Source organism: Vicia villosa, linkage group LG2, assembly GCF_029867415.1.
Source record: "Vicia villosa cultivar HV-30 ecotype Madison, WI linkage group LG2, Vvil1.0, whole genome shotgun sequence".
NCBI classification, from domain to species: Eukaryota; Viridiplantae; Streptophyta; class Magnoliopsida; order Fabales; family Fabaceae; genus Vicia; species Vicia villosa.
Window position 1 is genome coordinate 68,648,091 of NC_081181.1, and position 8,405 is coordinate 68,656,495.

General features: G+C 25.3%; 1 long non-coding RNA gene across 2 annotated transcripts; it reads right to left on the bottom strand.

Annotated features, from left to right (window-relative positions):
- Window positions 1–5,812: 5,812 nt before the first annotated feature.
- Window positions 5,813–8,159, bottom strand: LOC131646256 (uncharacterized). Of its 2 annotated transcripts, XR_009297379.1 has the most exons (6): window positions 7,919–8,159; window positions 7,511–7,724; window positions 7,196–7,262; window positions 6,575–6,851; window positions 6,386–6,460; window positions 5,813–5,945 (listed from the first exon to the last, which is right to left on the bottom strand). It is a non-coding gene; the product is annotated as an uncharacterized LOC131646256 (long non-coding RNA). The 2 variants fall into 2 exon arrangements; XR_009297380.1 differs by lacking the exon at window positions 7,196–7,262.
- Window positions 8,160–8,405: the final 246 nt, after the last annotated feature.

The following is an 8,405-nucleotide window of genomic DNA, read 5'->3' on the forward strand; positions in this document are numbered from 1 at the left end:
TTTTTGTCTTTCTACCATAAAGTTCTTAATTTTATTATTAAAATAATACAACTCTTATATTTTATCAAACTTATCAAATCTCTCTCTATTCTTTATTTTTTTTCTCTTTCATCACTTTCTCACTTCTTTCTTCCAAAAAAAATCTATCAATCTATAATATAAGATAATTAATGGTTGTGAAAAAGTGCAAAATACCGTTATTTGATTTTTTGCCACCACATTAAAATTGTGGTTTTTTGGTCTTTGTACCATAAAGTCCTTAATTTTATTATAAAAATAATACAACTCTTATATTTTATCAAACGTATCAAATCTCTCTCTATTCTCTATTTTTTTATCTTTCATCACTTTCTCACTTCTTTCTTCCAAAAAAAATCTATCAATCTATAATATAAGAAAATTAATGGTTGTGCAAAAGTCCAAAATACCCTTATTTACTATTGATCCAAATATTTTTGTTAATGATACCTAAACAAAAATGAAGTCTGTATACGGGAAAACAAATCTATTATTGATTTAAATATTTTTATATACGAGAAATGATATTTATGATTAAATATTTTTAATTCAAAAATAGTATATGGGAAAATATCTAATATTGATCTAAATATTTTTATATATGAAATAATCAATTATTTATCTATTTTTTTCTTTTTTAACATTTTTATTTAAAATAAATGATGTATCCAAATTCGCGTAACCGAACAGAATCCGTACGTATGCACGGGTTTGTAACTAGTAAAGACTTAAAAACAAGTGTAAGGAACTAAGAGCACTCGTCTCAAATTATTTGGAAATTCTGTTTTAATTTTAAGAGAAATTATTATCATTTGTAAAAATAAAAGTAGTTCATTGAATGGTCAACCAAAAATAATAATGAACTCTTTTACTTAATAAACAATAATAAAAAAAATAAAATTGCAAAATGTGTATTCTGTCTTTTTTTTTTTTGAGTTCTCACAATCATTAGATCAAATGTCAATTCATATTGATAACAAATATAAACAGTAAAAGATTCATATTTTTAAAATTATGACATCTTTAAAATTTTATTATATTGTGTTAATAGTTTGAATATTGTAATAAGAATTGGTATAGTAACATCAAGAAACTTAAAATAATTAAAAAAAATTATAAATAATATGCTATATGCTAGATTAATTCATGATAGATTGTTTAAAAATACTTTAAACCTAATAATTTACTTATCTATTTATAATAATAACTTAAATAGAAATAATTCTAAACTTACTAGTAATTTTTTAAATTTTTATTAAAAAATAAAATATAACTATATAAATTTCTATAAATAAAAAATAATGATTAAACAACATATAACTATTATTTTTCATCACAACTGTTTTGATGATAATTCAAAAAATGGACTTGTAAGATTTGATTAATTAACCTGTAATGGCATCACATCAATAGTTGTTAGTGCATTTGATTCAATTTAGATGACTGCACACCAAGCGGTTCATTTATTTATTGAAACATTTTGGCAATTTTTGTAAAATAATTCATTTAAATAAAAAACTAGTCTAAATGGTTCGAACTTGATAGTGTGTGGTTATTAAATATTAGTTAGTATTTTAATATTATAATTAGTATTATTTAAGTTAGTTTACCCGTGCGAGGCACGGGTTTAAATTTAGTATGATTGATTTCGATTAGTATGACTATAACGAAATTCAAAATAACCATATAATGATTAGTATATTCATGGCTTTTGATTGTCTCCGTGCAAGGCACGAGATAAAAAGATTCAATAAAACTTTATACATAATAAAAACATTTACTCTCATTTTAAACATTTAATAAAAAGTATTTGATAATTCATTTATTTTTCGAAAATATTGACTTTTGAGATAAAAAATTTCAAATATTAAAAATAATTTTTATTTATTGACTCAAGTTTTAAAATTACGAATTGTTTTTAACAAAGATACATAAGATTCATATAGTATGAATTTACATTAACAAAAATATCATGCGAATATAAAATTCATATATTATACATTTACATTTATTCATCTTTCTTATAAATATTTAATACATAATAAAATAATAAAATAAATTATATATATAATTCTCTATTTGTTTTTTTCATAAGAAAAAGTTGTGATTTCTATACATCATATTATCTTACATTTTTTGTTAAAACGAATATTATATCAACTTATAAATGTTACCATTTTAGAGGACCCATGCATCTTAGAATATCCACGTTATTTTTAAATCTCTTCTCGTTGAGTTTGATTTTTTAACTATATTTTATTATAAATAATAATATATAATAATGGTAATAAAGTAATTTACTATTACAATCATATTTATTTTATTAAATCTATGGGCTAATCTGTCAGTGTAACAAAATTAAATTCAGATCTTTTTATAAATAACTGGTAAACTTTCGTTTAAAAATTTCTCAACTTTTTAGTCATTTTTTGTGTATCTTAAACAATCGTAAAAAAAATTATTCAGTTTGTATTAAATAAAATGAGATCTTTTTGTATCATATATTTTTGTTTCTATTAATCAGTATACATTTTTGTTTAATACTAATTATAAAATTACCATTGCCAAATTTAATACAACATTAACGTTAAAATTAATAATATACTTTCTTAAATAAGTGCATTATTTGTTTTTAATCTATATTGATTTATTTTTATGTTTTGCATTCTATTATCTACTATTTAAATTAAAAAGATAAAATTGACTTCATCATTATTACTTCCTTAGACAATTTTTTTTATATGACCGGACAAATAATAATGACTTTTACACGAAAAATGGTTAGTCAAAAAAAGTTTATTTCCTCTATTACCATAGCAAAAACTTTAATAAGTTATATGAATTTGAAATTAAATTATCTTATAATTTTTTAACGTAAATAATAAATGATAGAAAAATATTTTACTAAATAAATAACTAATATGCTGCTTTAATATTAAAATTATTTATTATTCAATCCGAAAATGTGATAAAAAGAAGAAATAGAACTTCTTTTTGTTATATTACCCTTGTTTTATTTATTATTCTTTTAATTTTTATAACTTTCATTAATATTTAAATATTGTCATAATTCATAGAATGCCAAAAAGATACATTGAAAAATTAGTTTGTTTGTTTTACCGATAAAAAATAGAGGGAAATCATTACAAATAGTTTTCCTCCAAATAATTAAAATTTTCCATCCAATTTTATTTTATAAATTTCCCATTAAGTTGATAATGGACAATTTCCCATTAAAATAATTGTTAAATTAAATTAATTGGAACAACATAATAAAATAAATATTAATTTTTTGCTTTTATACCAATTTTAAAAAAATCCTCTGTTTGTAATGTGTCGCGTGCCCATTTCCTCTGATTCTCTGCCTTTTTCTCTATACGATTTAACAATCAAAACATAAGTAAAATACCCTCAACCCACATAAACCCTAACCCCAATCTATTATAAAATTTTACTGTTACAATTACATGGCTTGATGTGGATGAAAAAAATTTAAAATAAAACAACAAAATCAAAGAAAACAAAAAGAAAAAAAATTTAGTTATGTCTTCTTAATTTCTCTATCTTCTTGATGTTGTTTTTGTGATGATGTTGTGGTGAGGTTTCCTGCAACAACAAAAAGAGGATTTATGGTGATTGGTTGAGTGGACTTGGATTGGTTGATGGAGGATTTTGGCAGAGGTTTGTCATGAGAATGGTAGATGACTTCAAGGAAGTGAAGGTATGGTTTTATAGCATGAGGAATTAGTGAATTTGGGCAACTTTGCATTGATTAATTTTTGGCCCAATAAATTCCAAACGTGAGAATCAAAACAGAATGAGCGATGTTTAATTTTTTCAATGGTCCAACCACTCCTTATTTCACGTGAAAAATAAAAACAAAGTATAGTTAATAAGGGATTGTTGAGATTTCCAATAGTGAAACTAATAATAACAACTTCACGTGTTTCAAACAATTTTTGTTATATAAATAATTAAGTAAATATAATTAAATAATTAAATAAATAAAATAAAATAAATAAATAAAGAAGTAATAAAATTTACTATAAATAGAATGAAAAAAATGTTAGAATGCATAAGGGAGTGACACTTGCAAACTTGCCAAAGTACTCCTTATGCTTTATTATATTAAATGATTATAAATTTTTTCTCATTATTAAAGTCATATTTTGTTCTTGTTTTAAATTTTTTCTTCTGCTAGAATTTAATGTATATAATGAACAACTTTTGTAAAAAAATTTAAATATAATGAAAAGAGTATTATGTTTTCATTAATAATATTTAGATCAATTTAAATGAAATATTCTAAAAGGCAAAATAAGAATTATAAAACTATCCCATATAACAAACACATTGAATACATTTTCACCAATAAAATGATTGTAGTGCAATTCAATTCATTATATTCAAAAGAATACTTACAAACTTGTAAATAATAAAATAACTTAACTCATACAATATATTATATATCTATTTTACAATTTTTAACTACTATACAATTGATAAATTCTCGCAAGCCTTGATTGCCAATTACTTGCAACATAAAGAAGATAAATATTTTTGTTAAAAAAATCAGAACAATTTGAATAAATTATTAATTTTTAAATTCTAGGCTTAATTGCAACTTTAGTTTCCCCTATTTTGTCTTTTTCTATTTTTTATTTTGATCCCTCTATTTTAAAAATCACTATTTTAGTCCTTTTTAAGTTTTCTGTGCAATTTTCGTCCCCCTATTTTGCTTTTTTCTGCAAAATTAGTCCATATTCCTGTCTTTTTTTTAATAGAAAACTCAAAAAGGGATCAAAATCGTGGTTTTAAAAATAGAGGGGACTAAAATCGAGGAAAATATAAAATAGGGGGATCAAAGTTGCAATTAAGCCAAAATTCTATTATAACAAAATTGATAATCAAAATTGATTTGAAATTAAAGTGAAAATTAAAAGAGGGGGATGGAGATTGTGTTATTTTGATATGCTTTCATCACAACTACATTACAGAATGGAAACTTGTTCAAGTAGAATGACTACGAATTGAAAGTAATAGTAATAAACAATAAAAAATAGTAATTAGGAATTGATTAAATAATTTATAACTAACATAAACCAATGAGTATAAATTAATTGATCTAGCAAAATAAAGCAGTGACCCTTTATAATAGAAAAAACTCATGTTTGATTAAACTCTAGAGATTAGAAATATGAGATGAAAAGTCTATATCCAAAAATGATACATGCATTATTTATATCCAAAATGATTAACATCTATTGCCGTGTGTAGTAGAAAAGTTATAGAACTCGTTGTAAGAGGAAAAGTTGCAGACCAATCAACTTAAAATTGTCAAGATTTGTGGACTGTCTAGGTTTCCTTTCAAAATTTTAAATGGTTAAATATTATTAAAAAATTTAGGTATAAAATTTTTAGTACTTTCAAGTTTAGACAGTGGTGAATATATATTGTAGTGTCCTAGATTATTGAAAATAATTACTACTGTACAAAACAAATTATAGTGAACTTTTGCTTGATCAAATTCTAGTTAGAAATATAATTCTGTGTTGATCATAAATTTAGAACATTAATAAACAATAGTAAGAAATCGAAAGCTCAATTGTTATGTTGGGAAACATGGTTGTAAAAGATTCATATTATTGTTTAAAAGATCATTCACAACATATAGCAAAGTCAGGTTACAAATATAATGAAGCAAGTACTCAATAGTGAAGCAACCTATCAGAAAAATCAGAAATTAGTTCAATGAAGATAAAATGTAATAAAGAAATATCATAGAGTTCTGGTTATTGTTTTTATCTTAACCCTTTGCTCAGAAGCCACAAATTTATAGAAATCTCTAACTGACATGTTTTTGAAGTTACAACCATTGGCTTTCCAACAATAGGAGTTCTTGTCTTATCAAACACAATGAAATTCATCTGCAAAATTTTAAGTAGCAAGTGAGTTTTCTATTATTGAAATGGTAACTTTATATTCACCACTGAAATGGTAATTTTATATTCACCACTGAAATGGTGAAAGCCATTATAAAGCCATTATAAAGAATGAAGAAACAGAAGAATAACTACGAAGCAACAGTATAACTCTCAAAATGATGGCAAAGTATAACTACGAAGCAACAGAAGAATGAAGAAACTATAAAAATTAAGTTTAATGCAACAGTTGGGAGTCGCTTAGCATTGCAAGCCTAATTTGGCTATTTTTAAATCATGAGATAAAGCAAAAGAATGGGGTAGCAAATATACCAAAGCTAGCAATTTATATAATGGTTTAAAACTTTAAATGCACATGGAACAACATGAGCAAGCTCTTTGACATTATAAGGAAACCAAATGTATTTTGAATGTATCACACACACCAGTATAGCCTTTATCCAAGTAAAAATACTCTTCGCAACGGGAAAAACCGATACTCTAAAATCTCCTCCACTCATCTGCAGCAAAAAAGTAACACATTTTACAATCAAATCAACCCTTATTCATTTTTGAAAGAATTCAAATGATAGTGATGACAACGATGATGACGATTAAAGCAAAGAGAGACATACCATGAGAACTATTAACTCCTTCTGTAATATGCAATTACATGGGAAAACCGCTTATCTTATAAGTGCTTATGTATAAAATAATACATAAATGTAACAGAGAAACCTTTAATTTCTCTTCCTCTACTTTATTGCTCCCTCAACTAATTCAAGAAGCGTAGCTACCTCAGATGAATCATCGTCGTTCAAGCTTCCAAGGGATCCTGTTGACAAAGATCCTAGTGGTGACTATATTTTGTCCTCTCGTCCGCGGGCATTAGAATACCGTTGTTGACAGACCCTTTACATAGCAGAATTCAAAACCAAAAGACGAATTAGAAAACAAACAAAACATGTTTATTGAAATCATTAATTATAACTGCATCAGGAAATTTATCAAATAGATGGAAGGCATTAAAGTATTTCCTAATATCTTCATCATCATTCACATATCTTACCTCAAACAATCAGAAAATAATTCACTTAGCATAAATATAATTCACATATCTTTCTTCCAACTAATGAAATCCTAAGAGCATCTTAAAATTTTAGTTTCTTTATAGTTCAAATTTATCAATCAAAATCAACAACAATAATATTCAATAAAGATTAATGAAATAGATGTAGGGTGTTGATTGATGATACCTTCATTAGTCCAAGCAAACCATTTACACCTCCAAGAGCAAAACTTATCATAACAGCCATCCAAAACCTTTATTTAAAATCAACTCTTTGATTACTTTGAAGTTGTCGTAATTATAGATAACAATAGTTTAGAACTTGTTAAAATGAATTTCTTTTATGGAAAATACAATTATAAATGGAAAATTTAAATGAAATCAAGATCAGGATATAATGCGACAATTAGGGAGAACCAAATGCATTGAAGGGAATCAATCAAATCACACAAAATGACATGAAAAGACAGAAACATAGATGAAAAAGTAAAAGAATCGTTACCACAAGTCCATGAACAGGATCAAAAGCGATGAATTCCTCAACATCACAGTTAGACCAGGAGGTAAGTGGTTTATAAAGCTTGACGAAATTTGAATAATTGCTCATAAATGATAACCGCTCGCCACAAAACTCTATTAGCCTTTCCAAAAGACTGAGGCGACGAATCTTGAGTGTTACCTTCCATCACCACCGATTCCCCTTCAATTATTTCACTCTGCAGTGAAAAATCAAATTCAATTTAGTATATAAGATTGATGATTGAATCTAAAATCATGACGTGAAATCTGAAATCTAAATTGAAGCGAATACATGCATTAAATTGTATGCTTTGAAATTAAGTGGATGAGATTGATGGTGCATAGATTCAATTAAGAAAAATTAGGATAGAATTGGAGTTTGAAAACAAACCAGTTAGAAGATTAGCTGACGAAGAAGACGAGCACAATAGTTTTGTGAAATTAGTATTTTGCTGTTTAGGGGTTAGGGTTAAGAAGGGGACGGTTCTGGTTCGACTTCCTCTGTCCTCTTGTTTGTTCCATTGTATATAAATTGGGAGAAGAAGTAACATTGATGAGAAGGGATTGGGAAAAGAAAAATTAGATTGGGGAGGAGAGAAATTAGAATTGAAGGGTTTGTATTAAGAAACCAAATGAATTTGTTGTCTTTGTTTTTTTTTTGAGCAACTATGCATCTTTCGAGAGAATATGAACCGACATAGCATTGGTTGTTACAAAATACTAAGATAAAATTGATTCTAAAACGTGACCCAATAAAAATTGAAATTGTAATAAAATAATTAAAAATTAGTGAAATAGTTAATTAAATAATAATAAAATAATTAAAGTTAATTATAGTAAAATTACTATTAATAGCAAGTTTTAAAATGGTAAAGCTT